Source organism: Podarcis bocagei, assembly GCF_964188305.1.
Source record: "Podarcis bocagei genome assembly, chromosome: 5".
NCBI lineage: Eukaryota > Metazoa > Chordata > Lepidosauria > Squamata > Lacertidae > Podarcis > Podarcis bocagei.
In genome coordinates, this window is record NC_138129.1 from 49957162 (window position 1) to 49974057 (window position 16896).

Consider the following 16896-nt stretch of genomic DNA (forward strand, 5'->3'; position numbering starts at 1 on the left):
AGAGAGAACAAGGTTGCTGGAATCTCAGCTAAGGCCCAAGAGCGTCCTGGAGAGCCTCTTCTCCTGGCTTGGAATGTGTTGTAGGTGGGCAGCAGAAGGGCTCTCTCCCAAAGGAAAGCATCGCCCGGGACCTCTGCCAAAGAGCATGGCTTTTCCTTCATGCCTGACAGGCAAGCTGGGCTCCAACCGTTGCCATGGCAGCTAGTACCCTTCAGCAAACAATGTGGGGAAACCACATGTAGATTTTCTGCTGGAGCTTTGGCTGCAGCCAGGCAGATGGCTGGGGGTCTCTTGGGCGGATGCCACCCAAACCCACATCGCAGCTACATTGACACTTTGGCCTTGGGCTTCCTGTATATATTCCCACCCTCCCTCAGAAGTGCAGCCCCTGAGCTCTCTTCCCTCACACCTCTCACCCCTCTAATCCTCTGTGTTTCGGTTCATTTTCTCCTGGCAGCTTGAACAAGGCAGAGCGTAAGGGGCACAAAAGTTTCCTGTCGAAAGAGAAGGGATTATCAGCCACTCCTGTCTCGAGTATTTGAGGCATGCATTCTCCAGCTCCTCAAGAGCCCTTTAGCTGTTACAAGAACAGCACTCCTGAGCCCGCTGTTTGCAGATATTCATGGTCCTTTGCAGGATCAAGAGGATGGGGAGCAAAAAAGGGGGCTCTTCCAGGTTGATCTAAAGGTATAGTGTGTGTGTGTGTGTGTGTGTGTGTGTGTGTGTGTGTGAGAGAGAGAGAGAGAGAGAGAGAGAGAGAGAGGGTGGCGGCAGTAGTGAGAGAGCTATCAGAGGTGAGCTAAGAGCTGAGTGCCTAAAGGCTCCTTCAGACTGGTGTTTTTTGTGGGTGGTTGAATGTGCCCTAAAAGCTCATCCACACATACTTTCTTTTTCTGCTCATTTCTAGGCTTAGGTCTGTGCTTTGAAGCTCTCGTGGGGGTGTTCATTGATGTAAAAATTGTGCATTAGTGAGGGGATTTATACTGGACTGCCCACACATCACTCTGGTTAGTTCTGTGATGCTTCACCAATACTATTCCATTATTGATATCTGGGGAAGGGGGCACTCTTGCACTTTGTTGTTGTTGTTTAGTCGTTTAGTCGTGTCCGACTCTTCGTGACCCCATGGACCAGAGCACGCCAGGCAACAAAAGTGGGACAAAAAAATATAAAAAGCTTAAGGATTTCAGCGGGAAGTTACAGGATGTCCAGTGACCGGTAACAAAGCAGCATGACTGTCCTGAAACTTTTGCAGGTGCAAACAGTATTGAAAGTGGGGCCTTGCTACCTTCATGACCATAGATTACAATGACTTCACAGTCAAAAGGACATTGGGAGGGACCCTAAATCAGGAAATCAGAGCTGAGGGTGTATCAGAGCCAGGAAGATTTTGTGGCTCAGTCCAGAGAAGGAAGCTCCTGTCCAGGAGAACCCATTTACCAGTTTGGATGACTGAGATCTGGCCACAGCCTGAGAATATTTCACTGCCTGTAAAGTTTTCCTGTGCCATAGTTCTGATAGCTCACCATGCAGGGCTTCTGCACAAAGAACCAAATGTTCCTGGTTTGATCCCCCAACAAATCTCTTCCACACTTCCTCTTGTCCTGTTGCTTTACCCTGGGGAAAACCACTCTTTAGCGCTCAATCAGAGCAAATGGCAATTTGGGTTGCTTGCAGATTCCTCTTTGTTTCAGTTTAGAGCTAAAGAGTGAGTTTTTCCTGGGAAAGGAGCAGGGCAGGGGAGAAACCACTTTGACCCATGCTTTCTAGGCACAGGACACGTAGAAGTATGAACGAGCCCTAAGGGCTTATAGACACTTACCTTTGCTCCTCATTTGTAGGCACAGGTCTGCACTTTAACACTCCTTGTCTGAGTGCTTTTCTTTTTTTTACCCCCAGCGCTTTCTCCACGAAAACCTGCTCTTTACCTCTAAATCGGAGCAAATGGAAGACTGCAGGAAACCTGAATTACTGTTTGTTCCAATTCAGTATTAAAGAATAGGTTTTCCTGCAGCATTTTTTATTTTTAAAAAAGTGCTCGGACCCTGACTGGGAAAACGCATACCTGTGCCTAGAAAGCTTGGGTAGGTGTGGATGAGCAGAACCATATTTACGATTCTTTGAAAGTGACTTTCCAAAACATGAGCCAAATGCCATTGAAAAGAATTTTGGCCTGCATTCTCTAATCTTGGCAGAATTTGTATATCACGTACCAGATAAATGGGTATCTGTTCTGGATATTGATTTTCATACTATACTCTACAATTCTATGATTTTTTTCCTGCAGAAATGGTGCTGAGGCTCTTGTCCTCTTCCTAGCCTAGTTGGCATCCTGCACAGATGGGGAGCTAGCCCAATAAGCATCTAGGATGTCATGAGACAATGGAGGGATGTAGCGGTGGCTCATCATCCTCCACTTTCCTTGGTTGCCCTCACCTTTGTCTCTCGCCCCTGACAGCATCTGATATGCATTTAGGTTCAGCTGCCATGTGATGGCCGGGGTGGGTGGGTTCAACTTAGTGTTGGCAAGGGTGGGGAACCTCAGGCCCAGAGGCTTGACTATTGCCTCCTGCCAGCCTATCTGGCACTTGGGATTCACCACAGGCATACCAATCCTATATCCTCCTCAAGAGCTTCTGCCTATCCAGAACGTTTCCTTGATTAGTGGCAATGCCTCTTGCTTGTCTGGACAGAGGTGTGGGGAAGCACTGTAGCTCAGTGGTAGGGCATCTGCCTTGCATGCAGAAGGTCCCAAGTTCCATCCCTGACATCCCCGAGTAGGGCTAGGAGAAGACTCCCTGCCTGAAACCCTGGAGAACCATTGCTAGCAGTGTAGACAGTACTGAGAAAGGTGAACCAATGGTCTCATGTAGCATAAAGCATCTTCCTCTCTTTGTGTGTGTATGTGTGAAGAAACCTCCTGATTTGTGGTATGTCTGGAATGTAGCCTACTGTAAAAAAAAGAAGAAGGTAAGGGTAGTCTCTGTTGCCCTGCCCACTTTTGCCCTTGGAGCCCCAGGAAGCTTGCCCATAAGGGAATGTGACCCTTGGGCTGCAAAATGTGTCCCAGGGTCACCTTTAGAGTTGGAAGGGACCCCAAGGGTCATCTAGTCCAACCCCCTGCAATGCAGGAATATTCCACCCAGTTTGGGGCTCGAACCCACAACCCTGAGATTAGGAGTCCCATGCTCTACCACCTGAGCTATCTATGGTCCTACTTCGGATTTAGGGAAATGGATTGCTTGGATTCATAATCTGTTTTTTTAAGGGGAGAGCTGTGTCACTGGTGATGTTGGCAATTTCGGAGCTTGTGGTTCTATCTAATTTTAGTTGTTCTCAGGATACTGAGAGTATTAATTATTGAAATAAATGCACATGATGAATATAGGCCCATCAATTTCAAAGGGTCTGTGTTGAGTAAGACATAGTTGGAAACAACCCCATGCCATCGCAGGAGCTGGAGTAAACCAAGTGTTTGAAACAAAACCAGGATTTCCCTTTTTAAAGAAAAATATAGCAGAGTGCTTTTAAGAAGGTTCAGTTTCCTTTGAGTAAATGAACTCTGCTGTGAACAACTCTCATGACTCAAATAATTCACAGTTAATCATTCAAGAATCTATAACTCATTAATTTGTTAATGTGCAATTAATTCACCGCGTTTGAATTTGTAATGCAGAACTCCTTTCACTTCAATGCAGCCTTTAATGTCTTTGAGTCCTTTGCATTGGGAAGTCATGAATTACGAACGAGTAGCTTACAAAACGCTCTGCGGGCACCTTTCCCACTGTGTACCTGCCCTTTGCTTGTGACATACTATGTTCTCAATTGCATTGCCCATCTTGCAGATGTAGGTACGTAGGTGGGGGAACCTTACTTTGGGGGCAGGACCTTTGGGGTCTGTTGCCTTTTGGCTCCCGTCATCTCTGTTTCTGTGAAATAAATTTATCAGGTGTGTGCTGTTTGACACAGCTTATAGAATATGAGCTTGAATGTCTCAAAATGTGTGGTGCTTTGATGCTTATGTTATGGAGGGAACACATGCCCTAGTGAGTCAGGACATTGTGTTGTTTACTCATGAACAGAGCTACCTCCATCCATGTATTATTAGCTCAGTACACAAGGGGATTCAGACTTGGGGCATCTTTAAGGGGTCTGCTCCCTTCTAGTAACCAAGCACCATAGGTGTGAGCAGCCGGCCCAAAGGGGAGACTCTTTCATCCATTTCAGGTTTGGAATTCAAGATAGTTATTAATTGATTCAAGGCAGATCAGCAATTGCATAAAAATAAATTAAATGGCAATTTTTAGCTAGTTCTGACTCTGATACATCTCCAACGTTTGTTCCGGCAACTTAAATAGTGAGGAGTATCATGGAACATAAAGTATGAATGCATGGGACCCGTCATCTTGAACAAGGATGGGGAACTACAACTGCCATCATCTCTGATCATTGGCCATTTGGTTGAGGCTGATGGGAGTTGTGTTTCAGCACCATGTTTGCTACCCTTCCTCTGGGCAAGTGAAGTTTTAGAAAAAGCCTGAGCAAGGAGGGACATGATAGAGGTGTTTAAAATTATACATGACGTGAAGAAAATAGATCTCTCTCTCTCTCTGTCTCTGTCATAATACTAGGACCCAGGGGCATCTAGTGATGCTGAAAGTTGGAAAAACCAGGGCAAACAAAAGGAACACCCCCCCCCCCACAGCACAGAATTAAACTAAGCTATTTGCTCCAGAAGATGGAGTGATGGCCCCCAACTTGGACAGCTTTAAAAGGGGATTGGACACTTTCATATCAATGACTACTAGTCATGAGATACTTTCAGTGGCTCCTACTTGTCAGATGAGCTCAGATGCCCATGCTCAGTAAATACTTCTGGTGCATCTGAATAGCAGTAAGATAAACGCTGGTGTGAATTAAGAGCTCCCAGTAAGTTCTAAATGCATTAATTCCACCAAACACATTTCTGTCTTCTGTTTTGCATCAAGGTTTTAAGGAGCCAATTGCCTATGACTTGCTGTCATCACTTTGCCTCTCTTCATTTTCTCCCATTTGTCTCTGATCTCATGGATATGTTTTTGAATTGGATTCCTTGCATTTATCACATAGGAAATGTTTCTTAAGTTTGTAGTGGAGAGCCAGTGACCCTCCATATATTGTTGGACTCCAAATCTCATCAGCCCCAGCCAGCATTGCCATTTGTCAGGAATTATGGGAGTTGGAGTCCAACAATTGCTCTGTGTCTGATAGAGTAGTCACCCCTCGTTTATAGAGTTGAAGCTTTCACAGTCCTAGGCAGGGTGTAATGACTTGAGACAAAGTAGTTAAGAGCGGCAATTCAATGATCCTCATTAGTCTTCAGAGCGACATCATTGAGTTAGAATAAGTCCCATTAAACACAGCTGGCCTTGCTTTTGAGATAACATGCATAGGATCGCACATAATACTGTGCATTGGATCTGAAGTGTTAAATAACTTGTGACTAGGCTGCTGTGTTTTTGTAGCTTAAATATTTGATGTGTTATTTTACTTAAGCTGAGGACCAGCAACCTGTTCATTCCGCTTGATAGCAAAGAAAGTTTGCTACCAGAAGTCAGTCTGGCGAAAGACATCACCTTGTCTCTTTTTTCCTCTTATTCTTGAAGATGACAAATAGCTTGTTAAAATGCTTATAATCATAGCTGTCAACATTTCCCTTTTTAAAAGGGGAATTCCCTTATTCCGAATAGGATTCCTTGCAAGAAAAGGGGAAAGTTGACAGCTATGCTTATAATGGAAGAGAAGTAATAGTTCACGGTGTAGTGTAGTGGGAATGCAGGCAAGAGACGGGCAAGAATGTGCAGCTCTGGGACTTTTCTCAGAGCAGGAGTGATTCTGCAGGGTGATTCATAGGTCCTCCTGGCTCTGGGAAGCAACTGAGGTGATAATGAGGCTTTCAAGTTTTGCTGTTGTTTGTGACAGTTTAGCATAGGCTCTGTCATAGAGGAAGTTGGAGAATGATGAAAATAATGAAACAGATGCTGCATACTTCTTTCCTACTTCATGCTAGCAGTTAAATTTTTTCTTTGAAAGTTTGTTTGCATTTCTAATTGAAAGCCGAAGGCTGTATTTGAGCCAGCTGCAGACCTTTTGTTACAGCTCAGTGTACAAATTTAACTTGTGCAACTAGAAGTGTTCAGGGGTGCTTATTCCAGGTGCACTGTGCATAGGATTGCAGACATGCCACATGGCTGATTGGAGGTATGAAACCAGGTCTCCCAGCCAAATTCCTACACACTAAATCACAACACCACCCTTTGCTAGGTCACTATTCTATACACTTCAACCCCCAGCTTCCCAGGACTGACCCATTCTCCTCAATGGAAGCAGCAGCATGAGAATAGTCAAATAACTGGACTAACAAGCATACTGCAAAGAAGAAAGAACATTGGGTATTGCAGTAATTGATACAAATAACGTATGTTGTTTTGTATTTTCAGTATTGTTTCTAGAGGGGTAGCTGTGTTGGTCTCTTGCAGCAAAAACAACAAATATATTATGTCAGCAGCTTTTGTGGACTACAGTTCTCTTCTTCAGATGCATGGAGTGAGATCCTTTTGTATTATCCAGTGCAGCATTAAGTAACGGTTCTGTTGGTCCAATGATTTCCATTTGTGCCACGGGACTTTTTCTCCTCTCGCTATGCATGCCTTTTGCCTTCTTCAAGTTGGCTCTGGAGGATTTTGGGAACCCCTGGAACAAATTTAAGGGGTGTGCAAGAGGAAGGGGCTGGGAATCTCGTTGCACAAGCGGACACCCTTGCACTGATGGGACGGTTATTTAGTGTTGCGTTAGACAAAAGCCTTAGTTGTCAGATATATAATGTGAAAGGGATGAATTGCAATACATGAAGAGGTTCAGTGTGAGCACTTGTGGACTGAACTGAGACAAATGCTCTTTTTTTGCACATTATATGTGTTAATTGGCTTACCAGTTCCAGGATGCCTGTTTTGTGTGTGAATTGTGTAATTATCACAGTCTGTACTTTCCTGTCTTTTATTTCCCCCTGACCTCAGTGTTTACATTCCCCCCCCTCCAGCCCAGCTGAACCATGTATATACCTGAACTGAGGACCTCACTGCACGCATCTGATGATGTATTCCATGAAAATTTAAGCCATAATAAAATCACTAGTCCTTAAGGTGTCACAAGAGCCTTCGCTGTTTTCATTATTACTGTCACCGTGTTTGGTGTTTATTTGTTTGTTCAGTCACAAAATGCAATTTTAAAAAGAAGAGGAAGCTCTTACGTAGCCCTGTTGTCAGCTGACAGGTAAGCTACAGTGTCCCTTGCCCTCTCTGAGCTGGGAACATCATCTTTGTCAGGGGAGGTGCTGAGTGTAGCATTGCCAAGTCTGCCTCTTTCCCTTTCTGTGTCTCAAGGAAAAAGTCCAGCCCCTCTAGATGCTTTGTTTAGTAGTTGTTGCCATGGAGACCCTGAAGCTATGGTGAAGCAGCCATCTTTTCCTGGAAGGTGGGCGGGCTGCGGGGCTGCGGGAAGAAGCGTAGTGGGAGAGAATTCAACTTCACCTTTGTTCTCTGACAGGAGGGTCTCAGTTTACATGGCAATTCAGCAAAGGCTGGACTGTCAGCAGAAGAGTCCCCCCATGTTTGGACAACTGTGAGGGGACAGTGGCTCAGAGTGGTTTGCCGTGAGGCTGTTTTGAGATATTCCTAGGGTGAGGAAAGCAGAAAGCTCATTTTTGCATCCAAGTGGAAATCTGTCCTTGGAGGTCATAGATGCCTTATGCTAGGTAGTTTGATTAGCTGTCATGTAGATCTTAGGAAGTATCATGGGACTGTCTCTCTGGATGGCCTGCCTGCAGTTGAAGGAATTGAAGCACAAAAACTCCAGGAAATGGATAGTGTCGTATTAATTCTTGTCTGCCTAACAATTCTTAAGTCTTGTTTAGATGAGGATATGAGCCAAGAAGAAATCTCAGGACAGTTTAAGAACTACCATAAATCATCCATGGTTGATCAGGCCACACATAGGATGGGTAAAGCCACCCCACACATCAGTAGGGAGGGTATTATAGAGCCTCCTGTGTATCAAGGAAGGGGGTGTCTGTGAGGCAGGGAGCTCCCAGGAGCACTCAAGTGTATAGTTAGCATTAAGCAATCACAAAAACCATTCTTCTTGAGGATCTAGGGCAGGGGTAGGGAACCTATGGACTGCCCCATGTTGCTGAACTACAACTCCCATCATCCCTGACCATTGGCCATGCAGGCTAGGGCTGATGGAAGTTGGATGCTAAGACCATTTGGAATGCCATAGGTTCTGGACCCCAATCCAAACTACTGCTTTTTTGCGTGTCCCAGGAGGCCAAGGGAATCACCCATTTCACTGAAAGGATGCAATCTGGCTTTCCAGTGTAGGTTGTGAAATAGGCAATCTAGGAGTTGCTGGAGAATAAGGGGAGTTTCTCATTTCCATCCAGTTTTACATTTTCTGAACTGGATGGGAAATAGACTCCTTATCTGCTTAGCAGGAATATTCACTAAACACCACAAGGAGGCTGTTTTCAGAGGGAAATAGAGCTTAATTACTGTTGGTGTTGTAGTTATTATTATAATTAACTCCAGTTGACTCAGCATAGTCATTACACTGTTAAGTATTTATGCACCAACCAAAATTCCCTGGTGGTGTTCTCTTATTACTGAGGTGTTGGTCATATGTATACAGTTGCAAGGTGAGGGGGGCAGAGATTCAGGTGCTGCCTGCACAAGGCATTGCTTCCAGAGAGGAAGGCTGAGGCCCTGTGCATGGAGCAAACAGAACCAAAGTACAGAACAGCCATGCACCAGGTCTAGGATGAGGCAGTTTGAGGGTTGGTCATTGAAAATGACTATATTCCAGTGTGATCTAAGGGTGGGTTAGAGGGATTAATCTTGCTTTTAGAGCAGGAGTGGGCAACCTGTGGCTTTCCAGATGTTTTTGAATGACAACCCCCATCATTTCTGACCATTGGCCATGTTGGCCAGGGCTGATGGAGTTCTGCAAGCTGTGGAGGGGCACAGATCCCACGTCTGCCACGGGTTCTATTCCTTTTATCGGTTTCAAGGAAAGACTCCTGAATCAAACAATCAGAGATGTGTTCATAGATAGAAAGAACACAGCAGTCCTTTACTCTTGTGGGGTGTGCCACCTCATTTGAATTGATCAGTGCTCACTTTCCAATGGGGTGTCCTAGACAAAATATTTAATTCCTCTTTTCTCCATACACCATGACCTGTAGGTCCTTGCCATGGCTTGTCATTTGCGCCAAGTGAGCTATCAGGCTGTGGCTTTCTGCTGGAGAGCCTTTGCTCCCTCCCTCGCTGGTCCCTCAGCATTTCTGTGAATTCCAAGCTGTGATCTCCCCCCCATGCAAATGTATTTCTTTGTGTTTAATGTATGACTTACTGAGCGCTGTCCCTGCAAAGTGCTGCCCCAGGCAGCTGTTCAGATGCATCTTATCATAATGCTGAATCTAGACTAGACTCTTAACAGCCCAGGGCCCTCTCAGCATTGGGCTTGTTAATCCTAGTGACCCACCGTTCTAGCCCATTCTGACATCTTATCCCACCCCACTCCTACAAATATATCTTTTCATTTTTGTCATGGAAGCTTGTTAGCTTCTTTTAATTTTCCTTTTGCTTTTGACATTTTGAAGTGCCTTCAACTGTCATGATGATGACAAATATCCTTTAAAAAACAACAGCACCCATCCCTGATAGTCACATCTCCAGAAGCCTAAAATCAGGAAGGAAACATTACAGAATTGGCAGTTAACTAGAGTGCAGTACCAACATTAGGAGAGGTTTGGGGTGGAAGAGAGCAAGCAGTACATAGTCATTCCAATTTTCTTGGAAGTGCCTTGATATCATTCCAGTAGCTGACTCAAGAGAAGTAATATTAGTGTAAGAAAGGCATACATAGATGGATAGATAGATATCCTAAGGCCCAGGGCAGTAGCCATGTTGTCTGTCTCAGTGAAAACAACAAAGAGTCTTGTGACACCTTTAAGACTAACAGATTTATTGTATTATAAACTTTCATGGGCTAGAGCCCATTTCTTCAGATGCAGGAAGGTATTGTGCAACAGATAGAAACTTGGACCTTTCCTGGATTATAAAGCTTTACAGAACTGTTTGGAACTGCCTTACCAGCCAGTTACTGTCTCCCTTGCCAAGTAGCAGCTCTCCGTGGTTTCAAGGAGTCAGTGTGGCATACTGCTTGGAGACTAGAGTTCAAATCCCCACTCAGCCATGAAGCCCACTGGATGATTTTGGGCCAGTCACTGCCTCTCAGCTTAACGTGTGGGTGAACTGGATTTCTAATGCCCTTCCTCTGTAGAGAACCCCATGCCTAAGGAGGCTTGTGCGACATCCTTTGTTGTCTTCCAAAACAGATTTTAAAAGTTTCTAAACTCCAAATCCCCTAACTCCCCTCCCCAGATTACAGTGTTACAAGCAGCAACCATCTGGAGGTTAGTTCCCACAGAGGAAATTGAATCAGTTTTGAGACAGACAGGAACACATGAATTTCAGCAGGAAATCAGAGATGAGAGACGATGCCACTTCCGAAATGCACGAAAGCATTCAAGAAGGACAGCCTCACCAGTTGGCACTTTGCAACACATACGGGTGGGTAACGAAAAACAGGCTTATCTCTTGTAGATGGTTCTTCCTGAGTTCTGCAGCTTCAGTGGCAGAGCTCTGTGTTTAAACCTTGATTTGCCACTAGGAGAAGCCGGGATGTCTGTGTGCCCCCCGTCCCCAGCAAAAAGGGCACACGAATGAGTGCAGAACTCCCTGCAGCTTGCTTCTGCTTCTGACGGCTGGGCTCATTTCCAGTATCAGAGCCTGGCTATCAAGACACGGCCTGGGGGAGTCTGATGCCCCTCACCCCACCCACTTCCGTATTAAAATGAGACCCTTTAACCTTCATTCTATGCAATTGTGGCAGACCTTGGTTTATACACACGTGTCTGCTTCTGCCACACATTGTTTGGCCCTCCACCGCCTTCCCTCCTGGAATTTTGTTAGCAGCATGTAGCTAAATAATTGCAGGGTTTCATCCACATTCAGTTTGTAAGGCAGAAGCTGGTGGAATGGGCCTCAGCAGCCTTTGATGGATGGCATTAAGCAGTTGCCAGGTAGAGGCTGCCAGCCGGCAGGATTCTGAAGCTTCTGCCTTGACAGATTCTTCCATCTTTTCTCTTGGACTAAATAGCTGGATTCTTTTAGTTCTGCGGATCTTCATTTCCTTGTTGGAAACATTTTTTAACAGAAAAAGTTCTCTTTCTCCTCCTTTCCAGAAGTTCTGGCTCCAAGACCCTTGGTTTTTCTCCCCCGAAGGTAAAGCAGTAGTATTATTTTCATCTGTGGATCAGAAGTTTAGGCAAGAGATGGGCAAACCTCAGGCATGCCTGGTTTCCTATAACACAAAGATCTACCAACCAGAGCCAGGTGCAACACTTAGAATTAGAAAACCCCAAAAATAGAAATTAGAAAAAACTAAACAAGGTGCTAGAAAATGGTTTCCAATACCAGAGCTGGACTGATCCCATAGTCCTTTCGCTCAAAAGTCCATCCCTGATTCTCTTTCTTCATTTCAGCAGTGTAATTAAGATGGGGAAAGTCATTTTGCTATTCCTCCTGAGAGTTGGAAGTCCTTGTTGATCCACTGCAAATCGCCCAGACATCTACCAGTAGATCCCCATCTACCTTCTGACCACCCTACTGGAAATGGGATCAGCATCTTAACCCCAGACTACAGTGCTGTAGTGAGACACTTGGGAGCAAGTCTTATTGAGCTCAGCGGGACTTCTGAGTAAACATGTATGGAATTGTGCTGCAAAAGTGCCTCAGGTGTGGATATTTTCCTGGATCTAAAAAGCCCACATCATGAGCACTCGCTGCAAAGAATGCTCAGTGCAGAGACTGTTTCCCTTCCCACAGCACGGTTCTGCCGCAGCTTCGCTATATCTCTAGTACAGGCTTTGCGAGCCGCTGCTCTGCGCTCTTCTCTTTGTGCCACGTACAGTAAAATCTGAAATACAACTGAAGTGTCTCTAATCGAAACCGGATGGGGGTTGAGACACTTTCCCAAGGGAATTCTTCAGTGTGTGTGCAGGGGAGGCAGGTTTCCAGGGATAGTTATAGCTCCTGGCATCTACTCAACCAGTGGATTCCTGCCATAGCTGAGATTAAAGCAGTTAATTATTGACAGTATTTGATTAAACTGGAGGGCTGGACAGACCAATTGCATCCTGCTTTGAAAGTGAGAAGGGAGGGAGAAGCCTTTCTACTAGGGTCTAGGCCAATATTCTGATTTTTCTCTCACCTGCTGCAGGGCAGGAAGCAGTGGTAGCTACCTGGTTTTACCTGGGCATTTCCTCTCCTTGTTTCTGGCAAGCAGCTGGTCTCCAGCGACCTTTGCTTTTGGTTTCATATGCTAGGAGGTGGAATGGATTGAACAGATGAGATGGGAGACATCCCCCCCACCCGTGGCATCTGTATGTGTGAGAGAGGGGAGACGTTGCATTCATTACTGCTTAATTGGGCATGGGAATTGATAGTCCTGAAATTGTATATCTTCTGGAGAAACAGCTTTATGCCATCTTGTACTCACCATGTCTTTGATTTGATAGTGGGTAGTCATTGCTATTGTTATAATTATTTTGTGTTTTATCCCCCCCCCCCCAACGTCATCTATGTGCTTAGCACTTTACAAAATTGCATAAGCAAAAAAAAAGAGAAAGGCCCCAGCTATATGTGTGTGGTTAGGGTGGTGTTGTACCTCTGTGTGTGGAATGCTGTTACCTGGTGACTTGCCAGTTCAGCGCAGTATCACAGAACACCTTCAGTTCCCAGTTGTGGTTGCCAGGTGGCTCCAGCCCTTTGGCTAACAACAGGATGGCCTGAGTTTCCTCCCCTGCTTCCTGACCAGGCAGCTCATTTGTTTTTTCTCCCCTCCCTTTGTTTCCCTTTGCTTGAGCCAAGCACTGGAGAGACAGAAACAAGGACCATCCTTCCTGCCGTTTTGTTTGCTCTGGGCTACCTGTTCCACTCTTATGAAGGATGCATCATTTTCAATGCCTCGCTTTTCATTGGCCACAGCTTCTGCGTGCTTTATTGAGCCTCATCAGTACCAAAATGCTACCTTTGGTTTCTCAGATACAAGCCCACTTTTTCCGCTGTAGTACAGCAAACTCCCTTCTATTTAGACACACTGGAGGGATATGGATTTCATTCACACTAGAGATGGATCTGGAACACAGAAGGACAAAACATTAGTAGAGGGATGATATAGCCATGTCCCTCTCAGAGAAGGATAAGAAAACTTTTACTGTATTTTACTGTAGTATTTTGTCTGTGCAGGCAGAGCTTGCTGTGATTATTTTACAATGGTCATCCATTTATATCCTTTTGTATTCCGAAGAGATGGTGCATCTTTTTATTAGTATCCTGTTTGATACACCTAGTATTAGAGATTCAAATATGCAAACCCAATCCTACAAGAGGAGAATGTGAACCTGTTCAGAATAGGTTGAATAGGCTCCTAGACTGGACCACCAACCAACCGCTCTGTCTTGTTGGGAGTGAGTTTCAGTTTAGCTGTCTGCATCCAGCCCCCTGTTGCTTCTGAGCACCATTCCATAGTAGAGTCCAGTGCTTTTTTTCCTTAAAAAATGTTTAGGGGTACTGTGATTTTGACTCAAGAAAATCACCATTTTATAGTTCAAATTGGGAAAAATAAATACAGTAAATGGGCAAAAGTACAAAGATTCAAAACAAAATGTTTAGGGGTATGCATCCCCTTGCATCCCCCCCCAGAAGAAAAGCACTGGCTGAGTCAGTATCATCAGCATTCCTTCCCCAAACCCTTGAAATAATCTCCTCTATGGATTTTATGCAAACAGAAAGTATGGGGGATGAGATGGCACCATGTGGCACTCCACAGGCATCTCCTGCAAGGTGGGGCAGTAAACCCCCAGCACTGTTTTGTGCCATCTCACTACTGGGCAGGCCAAGCAGTGGCCCCAATACCCAACACTGACAGGTGGCTCAGAAGGAGACTATGATTGATAGATGTAAATGCATCCAATAGGTTCAGGAGAAAGATTTGGGGCTCATCCACACTTCCACTCACCCTGTGGCTAGAAAGCATGAGGCCAAGTGATTTCCCCCTTGCCCCTCTCCTTTCGCAGGGAGAACCATTCTTTAGCTCTAAATCGGAACAAACAGCAATCCACGGAAAACCTGATTGCTGTTTGCTCCGATTGAGTGCTAAAGAGTGGTTTTCCCCAGGGAAATGAGGAAGTGTGGATAAACCCTCACTCTATCCACCCAGTAAAAATTTATGCAGATGCATGGCCAAGGCCATTTCTGATCCTCAGGTGGGTCTGAAACTTGACTTTAAAAGCAGATCTTTCAGGACAGGTTAAGAAGGTTCTAGCCATGAATGGAGAAACCATGCCTAGATCTTTCCTCTCGGCAGAGAAGCTCTGAGAGAAAACCTCTGCTCCTCACCTCAGTGCCCTGTTAATGACTCTGACCTCTTGCAGAGGGTAGGGGGCCCTCTGCTCCTCTAGCAGGAGGAGTTTCATTAATGAGATGGCAGTTGGATAATGGAAGCAGGTCACAACATCAGGAATTGTGGAGCGAAGAGGGTCTTTAAAGGGATGGGAGGAGTGGGAGACGATATCTGCTGGCAGACATAATTTACTGCAATGTCACATCTAGCCCAGTGCGGTTGCAAACAGTAAATACTGACTGCAATAATTAGAAAGGACTTCTTGGATAGTTTGGCGTATTTTGATTTTTTTATGCTGGTTTTCTGAGAGTTGCTTCATGCTGCGTTACGACTAAAGGTGGGCCCCCACATTTCTGCCTATCGGCATTTCTCGAATATTCCTCTCAGAAAGATGGTGCCACATGTTTAATAATTTTAGACAAGTATTCATTTGTGTAAAAATATGTCGCACCATGCTCCTGAGAGGAATGGCTGCCTGGGGCTTCTGGGAACTCGCTTCAAAATAAATTCTGCTCTGCTTTTTCGGCAAAGCCCTGTTTCCTGGATGTTTTCAGATATTTGGTGCCCTTCCAGTGCCTACGGAAGAATCCCAGGGTAAAAGCTTGTTTGTCACCTTCCATGTTTGGAACAGTGCCTCTGAGGGTAGAAGCGGATGCGAAATGTGTCTTGCTCCCTTGTAAGATCAGGTACAACATTATGTGTGACATTACATCATTGCTTTCTCTCTTTCCACTACCAGCAGCTGACGATGAAGCACAAAAGTGTGATGGGATCACATCACACATCATATTTGGTCCTGGTCTGCACATGCAGCCAAATGAGGTGATAATGAGCTGGAGGAGTCCTGAGGTGGTGGAACAGACTTGAGGGAGCCCTGACATTTTTGAGTGCTTTCCTTTAAAAAATAAAAGAACTTATCAGGGATGGTATAGTAGTGGTTTTCCTCTATCGGCAGGGGATTCAAAGGTTTGGTTTTTATTTGCAAGAAACTCGGTACATGGGGAAACAATTCAATATTACAAGGTCTGTCCCCCCCAAAATGGCCGTCTGAAGTAGAACAGTTGACTCTATTACCTCAGGAAAAACCATCTGATTCTGCTGCATTCTTTCGCAGAAAGAGAGCTTTTTTGGTGGTGGTTTTCCCACAGATGGGATGCTTTCTGTTGGGAAGCTTGGCTGGCACCCACATTGTTGTCTTTTTGGCACAAAGTTAAGGCTTTTCTGTTCTCCTAGGTCTTTTAAGATCTGGATTTACATCCTTACAGTATGGATGGTGGTTTTAGTGTATTTATTTGTTGGCTGTTTTAGTTCTGTCATGTATAGTATATCCTATCATGCTGGTTTTGTATATTTATATACAGTACATACTGGTTGGTTTTATATTTGTATTTCCCCCCTCTGGTTGTGTCTGTGGTTTTATTGTAGTATGTTTTTATTGTGTTTCCTTTTTATGCTATATGACACCTAGATAATTTATTTTATGAGGCATCTCATAAACATAAGAAATAAATGAAACAGACAGTGGCATTGTAACTGGACATCCTCTGTAAGAGGGGAGAAAGTAATATGCAAGCTCCACGAGTCTCTTTGAAATGTTGTTTCTGCCCTAAGAATCTAGATGGTTTTTTATTATATTTACATTCTGCTTTTCTTCCATGATGAAACCCAAGATGGCATACATGAGATTTGGCCATGCCTGAAATGTAGCTAACGGGTGCCTGATCTGACACTGGTAGTTATCAGGTAGTGATAGCTAGAAAGGAAAATGCAGGCACTCCTGGAATTCCATAAGGGGCTGAAAATATTCCTCCAGGTCACTGTTCAGGTGAATGTAATGGACAGCTGAAAGGAGGCGGTTTTTCAAATATTCTGATCTTGATATCTTTAAGGCTTTATTGGTGGTTTGTTTAAAAAAACAAAACAACCCATAGCGCATTAAGTTGCACCCAGAAATAAACAGACTATAAGCCAGTGTAGCAAAAACAAAATTGGATCATAGACACATAAAGTTGGGAGGGACCTCAAAGCCTCCCCCTATGCAACACCCCATGGCCTCTAGGGGGTTGGGAGACACCCCCCTCCCAACAGTGTGCTGTGGAAGGAGAAATTGTTTCATAAGACAAGCAAAAATGCTTTCATTGAGAACAGCGCAGTCTCCTTAGCGCTATGTTGAAGTCCACCCTTGGTCTCCAGTGGCCATCCAGACATTGGTCCCTTCCTCTTCCTTGCTGATGAGGGTAGAGCCAATTCCTTGATTGACCAGAGTAGCCAGGTTGAAGCCATGAGACTTATCCTATTCAGAAGGAGCAGAGCAGTCTGTGTTGTGCTCTTTGT

General features: G+C 44.8%; 1 protein-coding gene across 4 annotated transcripts in view; it reads left to right on the plus strand.

Annotated features, from left to right (window-relative positions):
* The window catches only part of CELSR2 (cadherin EGF LAG seven-pass G-type receptor 2), a 123943-nt gene that overhangs the window by 23199 nt on the left and 83848 nt on the right, over positions 1-16896 (plus strand). The window lies entirely within an intron of this gene.